Source organism: Strix aluco, chromosome 21 (assembly GCF_031877795.1).
Source record: "Strix aluco isolate bStrAlu1 chromosome 21, bStrAlu1.hap1, whole genome shotgun sequence".
Taxonomy (NCBI): Eukaryota; Metazoa; Chordata; class Aves; order Strigiformes; family Strigidae; genus Strix; species Strix aluco.
Genome location: NC_133951.1, coordinates 527,462 through 537,776, shown reverse-complemented (window position 1 = coordinate 537,776; position 10,315 = coordinate 527,462). Strand labels below are relative to the sequence as shown.

General features: G+C 52.2%; 1 long non-coding RNA gene and 1 other non-coding gene across 2 annotated transcripts; both read right to left on the bottom strand.

Annotated features, from left to right (window-relative positions):
- Positions 1-236: 236 nt before the first annotated feature.
- Positions 237-3,941, bottom strand: LOC141933103 (uncharacterized). The gene is made up of 3 exons (XR_012625991.1): positions 3,900-3,941; positions 3,236-3,343; positions 237-377 (listed from the first exon to the last, which is right to left on the bottom strand). It is a non-coding gene; the product is annotated as an uncharacterized LOC141933103 (long non-coding RNA).
- On the bottom strand, positions 2,969-3,148 carry LOC141933281 (small Cajal body-specific RNA 16). The gene has a single exon (XR_012626051.1).
- Positions 3,942-10,315: the final 6,374 nt, after the last annotated feature.

The following is a 10,315-nucleotide window of genomic DNA, read 5'->3' as shown; positions in this document are numbered from 1 at the left end:
GCTGCTCTCAAATCCTTCAGCGCTGCTGAATTCGAGATTGAATTATCCCTACAGATCCGCAAAGCACATCTAGAGCACTACACACCTCGAGTGTGACTGCCCCGGGCACAAGTCACAAGTGTCAGTGGAGGAGCAGTTTTATGTCTAATTGCCTGTAAACTGAATTGCAGCACGTTAAAAATCCTCTCACTTTGTTCACGCATAAGTATTAAATATGAAGAAGGAAGAAAGCCAACTTTGAGAACTGGATTTTATTAATGTTTACCATCTAATTACGCAAAACTACTTTCTGTAACCTAAAAAGACCACACAGGTATAACCAAACTGCAAGGGCAGCGCTCTCAGCATCCTGCAGAACGATCTTCTGGCCCAGCCACCTGAAAAGAAACGACCAGGACGTTCAGCCACAGCAAGCACGCTGCAGGGAAAGCTGGGCACAGGCGCCAGAGCTGCTCAGCCCCCACGAGGCTGTCACAAACAGCTTGTGATCCAGGGCCCTCCTGCAAATGGTTATGCTGCATATTAATTAAAATGAGAAAAAGCTTTATTGTTTAAAAGGTAGCTGACAAGAAAATCCTCGAAATAACTTCCTAAAATTAAAATTATTCAAGCTCAGAAGATACTTTTCTGACTTATATCCAACCTCCCCTCCTTTATTAAAAAACTGACAAGTTTTAAATATAGCAAAATTTATAAATTTTGGATTTAAAGGATAAATACAGCTCATTTTCCAGGTGCAACTAAGATCAGGATATTTGCAATCACCCTATCTAGGGCACCACATGCTTTATTCTGACAGCCCGTGTAGCCAAAAATACCAATTTGTAACCCAGGGAAGAGTGACATTAGTGAAAGGGAAATGCTTGTGCAAGTAATAAACTGATCAAAGATGTCAGTCTGCAGCAGCACACAAGTGAAATGTCTTCTAACTGCAGCCTGTCAGACAGCTCTGCCCAGGTCAGTTCAACATCAGGAGACAAAGCACAAAGGGAGAACTGGTTGCAAATTCAAAGCGTGTGACTTTGCATCTGGTGAACGGAATGCAGCTTTGCTCGGCGCAGGAGATGTTACCTGGTCAGGGCGTTAGCCAGAAATCCAGCTAAAGCTAGAGACCACTGTCCTACACAGACCCACCTTCCCTGGATCAGCATCAACTGAAGCATCTAAGAAAAGCAGCATCCCACCGCCAGCTCTCCTTAAAATCCTTCCCAACAGCATTTCTACCCTGAAAACTTCCAACAGCACACCAGTGCCAGTCGCCCCTTGTGGCACCATCTCCCTTCCAGCTGAGGGGAAGCTAGGCTCAAGCCTGCGGTGTCACCATAAAATGAGGCTGCCAGACCAACCCAAGCACACACCTGATCACACCAGGCACAGGAACGTGACCACATTTCTGCCAAAACGGCTGTAACAGACAGCCCAGAGCTTATGCTGGTTCCCACTGACAGCAGGAGGTCAGACGTGTGGCCCGCAGAAAGCCTGCCAGCACAGTGTTAACCTCTTAGACTGGTCTGAGCACACCAGAGTCAGCAAAGTGAGCTTGTCCTGAGCCAGACACTGCTTCATTTCTGCTGAGGAGACACAGTATGAACGGTGTTTCTTCAAAAATATGCTTCATACTGTTGCGGTTACCCTGGGAGAGGCAGCTGAGTGAGACGTAAAGTGGAAAAAATTCACCACCTGATGAACAAGTAGGGGCAACACAAAGAATTAACAGTGAGCTTGTTAAACCATCAGGCTCCCAAATTAACACCCCACTAAAATTATCAGGGACAGTTCACACATCTGGTTAAAACTGAAACTGGACACAGCAACAGCGTATTAGAGGTCTCAAGACAGACACATCAATTGTGTCCTTCTAGCTCAGGTGCTGCTGGTGTGCAGTGCCCCGATTTTAAGATCTGATTGGAAATACAGCATCTGGCAGCCTCTGCACAGCCACTGCGGTCTCTACAGTGCAACAGAGCTCCCCCACAACACAAAGCCACTGTGCTGGGGGGAAAAGGGGGGCAGAAAACTTTTTTCCCCTCCCCCAAACTACATAGTCCTTCCTCTCCCTCCCAACCTCTGATTCAGTTAGCTTTCCCATAACTTCATTAACACGCTAAGAGGGTATTGTCTCCTCAGCTTGCTTTTGCTGCTTTCTTACGTTAAATTTGCTCACAGATGGGCCCAACAAATCCCAGTGCCAGGTCAAGGCGAGCAAAGGAAGCATTTTGCTGGGACTGGGGACAGGGAAGGCCTCCTATTTTAGCAGCAAGGAAATATTAATTCATTTTATCCCAAACTGCACTGAAAGAGCTCGCTGATCACTGCAGATCAAAGCCACACGCAAAACACAGTCTGATGGCAAAGCTGGGTTAAGGAGCACCTTCTTCCTCTCACCATCCAACAGCTCCTCAGCTGTACAGGAGCAACAATCTGGGGTGACCTCCTGGTGAGCCAGATCACCCAGACACCAGCAACGAGCAGGAAAAGCTCTAAGCTCTTTTTTTTTTTGACAAAGAATTTTTGTCAGAAGCCAGGATCACTCTGGTGCCAGGTTCACGGCACGGGCCTTCCCTGTGCCCCTTCCCGTGCTTGTGAGAGCACGTGCTCGCCTGAGCTGTGACCCCAGCTGAAGGAGAAAAACCAAACAGTAAAGGAAATCACAGATGTAAGAAGAGAGCAAAGTACACAACTTCCAAGAAAGCCTTACAATTTGCTCAAGTAAAGAAACCACCTTATCAGTACTCCCTACTATGGGGGGAACAAAGTTTTGGAATTCAGATAGTACCAGTGAAAAATCAAGTGAAAAAAATATATGTGCAACACATCCTAAGTTCTGCTTTCCGTGTCTGTAAAACCTGCCTGCAAAGGAAGGGCAGTATCAGTTTAATTTTGCTAGATGATTTTCAGAAGAAGATTCAGTATACGTTAAAGAAACTAATCTAAAAGCTGTTTTTCCTTGGCTTGGGGGGGGGGAACCTGTTGTATGCAGTATCATACATGACCATCAAAACGCTGCATGAATGCTCACACCTGTTACTGCACAGGATGAACCCCAGCACGGAGCCCGCCTGGGAGTTGATCTCGGGCACGGGTGAGGCTGGCTGGTACGAGGCCGGGCCTGCTGGCCCCACCACCCAGCAGCCCTTCCCCAGCCCTGCGCTCGCTGCAGCGCCCACAGACCCTTCGTGTCCCCCACCCAGGAGGGACCCACAGGGCTCACCCGACTCGCCCGCTTCTCGCTCACCTCACGAATGGAAGCCCCAAGTGCCCACGTACCACCCGCGGTCGCCACTCGGGGCTGGGGCTTCTCTGGGGCTCAGCCCCGGCAGGAAATCCTGCCACGCGCGAAGTTCTGGGAAAATTCACAGGAAAAACAAACAGTCCCGGACTGGCCGCCACCACTGTTCGCCCCGAGAGCGCGGCCTGCCCTGGCCACACAGCCCCCTCCCGCTGCCCCCCTTGGGCCCGACTCAGCTCCCCCCCCTCCCCAGCACCCCCCCAGCCCTGCACTGCCCCGCACCCACCCCCCGGTTCCAACCCCCCCCCCCCCCCGAGGAACCACGTTTGTCCCTGCACAGCCCCTCAGCTCTCCTACCGCCCCCCTACACTGCCCGCCCCCCCCGAACCCCATATCCTGCGCCCCAGGCCCTCACTGCACCCCTACACTGCAGCCCAGGACCCCCTGCACCCCCCGCAGCGCTCCAGCCCCCCCACACCCTGTCTCCGCCGGCCCCCCCCCTTGCCCCCCACCTCCCACACCATCCCCCAGCCCCTACTACACCCCATGCTCCGCTGCCCCTCAGTCCCCAATACACCCCCCCACTGCCCCAGCCCCATATCGTGCCCCTCAGCCCCCAATGCGCCCCCCCAGCTCCCCCCAGTCCTGCCCCCCCCCAAACCCCCCGGACCCGCCACGAGGCCCCGCACGGCCGGAAGCAGGAGGATCATAGAGAGGAAGCGGAGGTCAGAGCGCCTCGCAGAGCACTTCCGGCCTCCCGCGGTCCTCCAAGCCCTGCCTTAAAGGGCCAGCGACGCCCAGAGGCGGCCTGACCGGCGTCGCTATGGCAACCGGCGGTGCCCGAGCCAGGCCCGAGGGCGGCGTTGCGGGCCGCGGGGGCGGGTAGCCGGGTGGCGAGTGTCAGCCCGGGGCGCCGGGCCTTGGCCGCTGCCGTTCGCTGTACCGCTCCGCGCTCCCGGCTCCCCCCGGTGCCGCAGAGGCCGCGCCGGGCCTGGCCCCGCCGGCCCCCGGGTCTGCAGAGGGGGACGGGGCTTCTCCATGGAAGTAGCGGGACGAGAGCCGAGAACTGGGGGGGCCTCTGGGGGAGACAGAACACACGACCCCAGCCAGGTCGGGGAACAGTCCGCGCTCTGGGATGGTGCTGGGTTTGGTTTTATATCCCCAAAAAAGGCAAAATCTCCACACACGAAGGGTTCGGAGGCTGCTCTTGGCCGGAGCTGAAGGTGCACCCGTGTTAATACAGAGTAAATCGGTATTGGAATCTAATTTTCTGTTGATGGCTTTCGAGGCCGTCTGTTTATGTTGAATTGTGCTTCACTTTCAGTGGCTCTGACAGCTCCACTCCTGGCTACGCGAGAGAGGCTGTTCAGCATGAATAAAGGTATCGCACTCACGTAATTTAATCACAAATTTATCTCCAAGACATTTTGGTATAAATAGCCCAACAGAAGAAAAACACTACAACACACATGTAATAGCTTTCTTCCTGATGGCTCATTAAAAATGAATAAGCACTTCGTTTTATTTCTGCAATAACACATTTTAGCAGACTTTTATAAAATATACATACGGATCTCAATCATACATACTGATCTAAATCATACGTGCAAAACCTGGATGGGAAGAGCAGTTTGTAAAGCCAAGCACCACACTGCAAGCAAACGCTCGCTTTCAGGTTGCCTGTAAAACCTTAGTGTGGCCTCTCAGTGCCGGCACATCCAAGCGAGGAGGTTGAATGACCCGGTGACAAGTGGTTGTCCCACCAGCCCGGCCCCACGCCGTGCGAGGGCAGATCAGCCGGCTGGCTGAGCAGGTAATTCAATACTCTGGTTTCCCATTAGTCGGTGCGCAGCCCGTGCTGCGTGCTGCTCGGAGCCTGCTCTGAATACTAAACTCTTCATTTTCTTGTGATTTTTCTTCTGGTGCTTGTAAATACACAGGCGAAGTGTTTTACAAATACCGAGGAATGTCTTTCCAGTCCCTATGAAATTAGAGGTCATGATCCCTGTTTTGCACACACAGAATTGTGATACAAAGGGATGAATGAAAACATAAATGCCCACAGATTTGAGGAGCTCACTCTGCAAAACCTGCTTCTGTGTTTTTCAGGGTACAAAGCCCTTTCCTTCTGCCCCTCGACCAGTAGCCACAAGCCAAGGGATATTAACCTCTCTCCCAACATAGCCTGGATTTTCACATATTGCTGATTTAATGTTAGATGTGGTAATGCTCAGTAGTTTTTTTTTTCTTATTATCACAGTGAATCCTTTAACGGTGCCAGAAGACGCCCAGAGCACGGTGGAAGAGCCCTGCAGTCAGTCTGCCCAAGGCTGGACCCTGGGACCTTGCATGCAATGGCCACATGAGCTCCTCACAGGGCCAGATGAGCCAACCAGGCTGCACAGGCACCCCAGGTACCCTCACAAAAGAGATGAGCTTTTCCAGCTGAGCTAGAGGGGCTCCGAGATCCTCACAACCTTGTTTAACACCAGCCTGGCAGGGAGGTGCAGGAACAGCCAGACACCCCACTCCAGACAGACACCCCCTTCCCTCCGGGGCAGCACCTCAGGGCGGTACGGGGGCACACGTGTGCAGAGCCTGAAATTAAACGCATTTCACAACTGATGCTGCAAATGGTGCAACCTTGCAACCTGCTGCACACCTTTCCTGTGTCCCCCTCCCCTCACACACCCTCTTTTGCCTCTCCTCTTCATCGCAGCACTGCTGAAAGGAGCCACGGGCCCACGCAGCTGCCCAGCACCAACCGATCGGCTGCCACACACCCCCGTGCTTTCATTTCTCCTCAGTGTAATACTGCGAGGGCTGCAGCCAGCTTTAAATGTTCTGTATCTCATTTGTACAGCTGAACCTGTGCCGTCTGGCTGATGGCAGGGACGGCTCTGAAAACAAACTAATTCTTCTTTTTTTTTTCATTTTTGATAAAAGAAAACATTACCTCTCTGAGATTTACACACTAGATCAAGCATAAACCTGAATTATCTCCCTCTTCTTTTTTTCCAGGGAGCAGATAATAGGTAGATCTATCCATCCGTCTGCTTTGTTACACGTCGCCCAGCTTGGCAGCGTTTCTGTTGCTATTAAACCATGCTCATCCCCCTTGACATTTAAAGGGCCGTTATATGATTACTGTCACAGTCTCGTACGTGGATCCTTAAACCAATTCTCTCCTCCTCTTCCTGCTGATGATGGATTTGCTCGTTTATGCGACAGTAATTTGTTTTTCTCACCCAGCGCTCCAGCAAAATGCTTTCACTGTCAAATGTGGTTTTCTGTACAGTCCTTCCCTGCAGTGCCATGTTACAACCAAGCAGCTCCAGGCAAATTGGAGCTGCCCTGTCTTTCAACAGTGTTAGCAAAACCAAATACACCTTTGGGAGCCTGGTCACACCAGGGTTGGATCCTCCTGCGTTCGGAGTCACTCCTGCAGCGGTGCAAAATGTGGCAGACCTGTTGATGGGACCGTCAGCTACCACGGCTGCTCCATCACCCCCGTGCAGGATGTCTCGTGGGACACGTGGACATTGGCTGCCCGGTGAGGAGCACACGGTGCTCGAGAGCAGGGAGTCGAGGCTTTCTGCCTCTTTGGGAGCCTCTTTTCCACCTCTGTGGGGTGGGAAGCGCCGTCAGCTCAGGGGGTTGCAGCTCAGCCATCGAGTCAGCACACACATGGGGATAATGTGCAGAGCGCAGGGTTTGCTGCCACCAGAGCTTTTCCAGATGATCTGCAAAGGGGAGAAACACTTTAGTGCACCAAGTCCTGAGAGTACTTTAAAGTTCATTTTGGCCTCTCCTGTGTTCACTTGTTGGTAAGATCAGAAACACTGAGGTTGGTACCCAGCTCCGCCAGGTGCTGGTGGGTGGTTTTGCCAGAAAGTTGGTCTCTTACACATCCAGGCGTTGCATTGAATGAGTAAAAGCACCTACCACAGACTGTGAAACAAAGCTAAGCCCTTGTCCCATGCAACAGTTTGTACTTCGGGTGTCTCTGATGTGAAAACCTGGCTCTGTATGTGCTCCCAGCATGTCCCGCCACACACAAACTCCTGCTCACATGGAGGGACTTCATCTGCCCTCACCAGCAGGACCATCAGCGTGCTCCGGTTCCTGCTGCCTCGGAAACAGGCTGTGAGCGGGGCTACCCTGGCCCATCTCCCACGTGGAAAATGTGGCCAGCAGAGATGAAAATACAAGTTGTCCCCCTTGGATGGAGAGCGTCACGGCTGGTCGTGCGGCAGGTCATGTCACCTGGACACCTGAGCCCAAGGCACTCGAAGCATGGACCCCTGCCATGGGGCTGCAGTGAAAGCTTGAGGATCTCTGGTTTAACCTGAAAAACAAAGTGAAAATTTCCTTCTCCACAGAGCTTAGTTGTTTCTAGAATTACTCCCATCATCATCTCCTCTGTTCCCAATCCCCTGCTGCAGAGAAGGTTGCAGAGGTTTGCGTAGCTGATGAATCGCTATTCAAACCCACTTGCTTGCAGAGAAACATCCTCGACCAAATCCAGCTGTGCTGGGGAAAGAGGTTTTCTCTCACAGGCACTTGTCACTGTCCCCAGCTGGAGGTTTCTCTCCCATCAACCTGCCAGCAGGGCAGACTGTGTGCACAATTCAGACAGAGCCAGCTGGGCTGGTGTCCTCTCCTCCGAAGACAATAAATCTGAGAGCAGGCAACCCGATGAGGAATGCTGCGGTGGCCAGGCACGCTGCTGATCACGGCACATCCACGCTGCTGCCTCCCACCTACTGGGGGCTTTTTTGAGGAATAACTCATTGTGGCAAAACTTCTGCCAGATCCAGTATCGTATGGCTGTGCTTCCCTCATCTCAGCTGTACCAGGTATTATTTATCGTCCAGCAGACAGCATCAAGCTGCCGAGCAGTATGTCATGGAGCTTGACTAACTTCTCAGGCACAGACTAAAGCTGTGCCCAGCTCTGGGCTCCTCTCTGCTGCCTGGTGGCTCAGCATTGCATGCATGAATTAATGCCTGCAGAACAGTATCCTCAGAACTCTTCATAGAGCTGAAACAAACCCCAGAGTGGGGTGGTGAGTCCTGCCCAAACTGCCCAACCAGCACATCTGCAAGAGTAACAGTGTCCATGTCACAAGCTGCTGCGGGATGCTAACTCCTGCCACCGGCACAGCTGGATCTCAGAGATGATGCTTCTTGGCTGCATGTGTGCAGGACAGGACTCAACACCAGCAGTAATTCATCTGGCCCTCGCATGAAAACTGTGCAACAAGGGCAGCTCCGCGGGCTGGCAGGGAGGTGTTTAGTGTGCCTGCAAACGCTGGGGGGAATAACCATCTTCAACCACAGCAGACCCCTGTGTAAGCAGGAGGAAGGCTGGGCAGTGCAGAGACGGGTGGTAGCTGGGGACAGCCCTGAAAGGACCATGGCAGTCCCCTTTAGTCTGTGCTCAGGTAGCCACGCTCTGAAATTCCTTGAAATACTCCAGAGCACTTGGTCCTTTTCCACCTGGGAGCTCCCTGTACCCTTGCAAGTGAGGTCAAGTCACAGCAGCAAACAGGCAGCAGGAGGCACACCTGGAGCTCTGGTCGCTGAAATTTTCCCAAGGAAATTCCTCCGTATTGCATTTTGGGGACCAGTGCTGACACCCTCTTGATCTGCAAAACCCACAGCCCTGAACATCGCCTGTCCCCAGCCAGGCACTGCCACCGCTCACAGAGTCCCCCGCCCCCGGGCCGCCTCCCCACCGCCCCGACAAGCTGGTTTATAGGGCCGCAGCCGCATGGGAGACGCGCTTCCAACGCAGGCGCCTCGGATGAGTTGGTGCCCTTTGCAATCTCCTTCTGTTGCATTCCTGTAGAGTTTGGCCAATTTGCATAACAAACACGCGGTATAAATGTCAAAAGCAGCCACAACCATATCTTATTTTCTCTTCACATTCTAATTGCATCATTTTCACTCTAACTTGCTTTTGCAGATAGCTGAAGCCTGGCACGCCGGGGACGTTGCCTTCCTGGATCCCTGGGGCTGTGCTCCGAGAGCCCAACATCCATCTTACAGCCACCCGACGAGAGCTCCTGCCTTTCCTGCAGATGCAATTAGCTGCTCTGTCACTGCTGCCCAGCACAAATGGACCCAGGGAGGAGAGAAAAACACATGCTGAGCCAGGAGACAGACCTGCATGGCGGCCTAGGGAGGCAGATGGCCTCTTCTGCGTGCCAAGAGGGAAACCAAGGCAGAAACAGCCAGGGGTCTGGCGCTCTGTTGCAGATCTGGGTTCCCAGTGCGACCCTTGTCTCACTTTGGTTTACACAATTTCTCGTGAAGTGGCCCGAGACCCTGTACTCTGGGTGGTTTTGCAGATGCAGGGTGAGGGGAGATGGCTCTGAACCCTGGTCATTTCCAGACTTCTCCACGCACTCCATTCCTCCCCCTGCTGAGCTGTGGATAAACCCTGTATAAACCCTTTATAAACCCACCTGCTGCTCTCCGTGACAGCCCCGCTGGCTGCATCCGCTGCCTCCTGTGGGGCACATTTTGGGCTTGTATCTAAGTGTTTCAGAGTCCCTAAAGCACCACTTTTCATTTAATTCTGCAAATGCAAATGAGGATTTGCAGGAAACCATTTGATTCACGGGTTCATCCTTTATTTTGGCAGATAGCATCAGTTAAACGCCTGCTTATTTCTGCTTTGTGAGAACAATATAAACCACTTAAGTACACATACAAGATAGACTGATCCATAAGTGCTTATGAGCTGTTTGATTTACCGGGGCGTCTTTATCTTTGCTGAGTATCTTACAAAGTCATTTATTATTTAGCAGTAAATTAAAGCAGAGGGTCTGTGATTTTCAACAACAGAAATTAATACCCCAGCACTCCTTTGTACCATATATATCTATAATTTACAGCACTGAAATTGGCCAGATAGAGCTGCGAGACAATCCCTTTCCCCTTCTCCCTTGTTACCTCCTGATTACTGCTGCACAGAGGGAAATAAAAAATGGACTCGCAGGAGAGACGCTCAAGTCAGTGAAGGATAGTTTTAAATTAAAAGTCCAGTTTTTGTGGCTCTCGTGAGATCCCCTTTGCT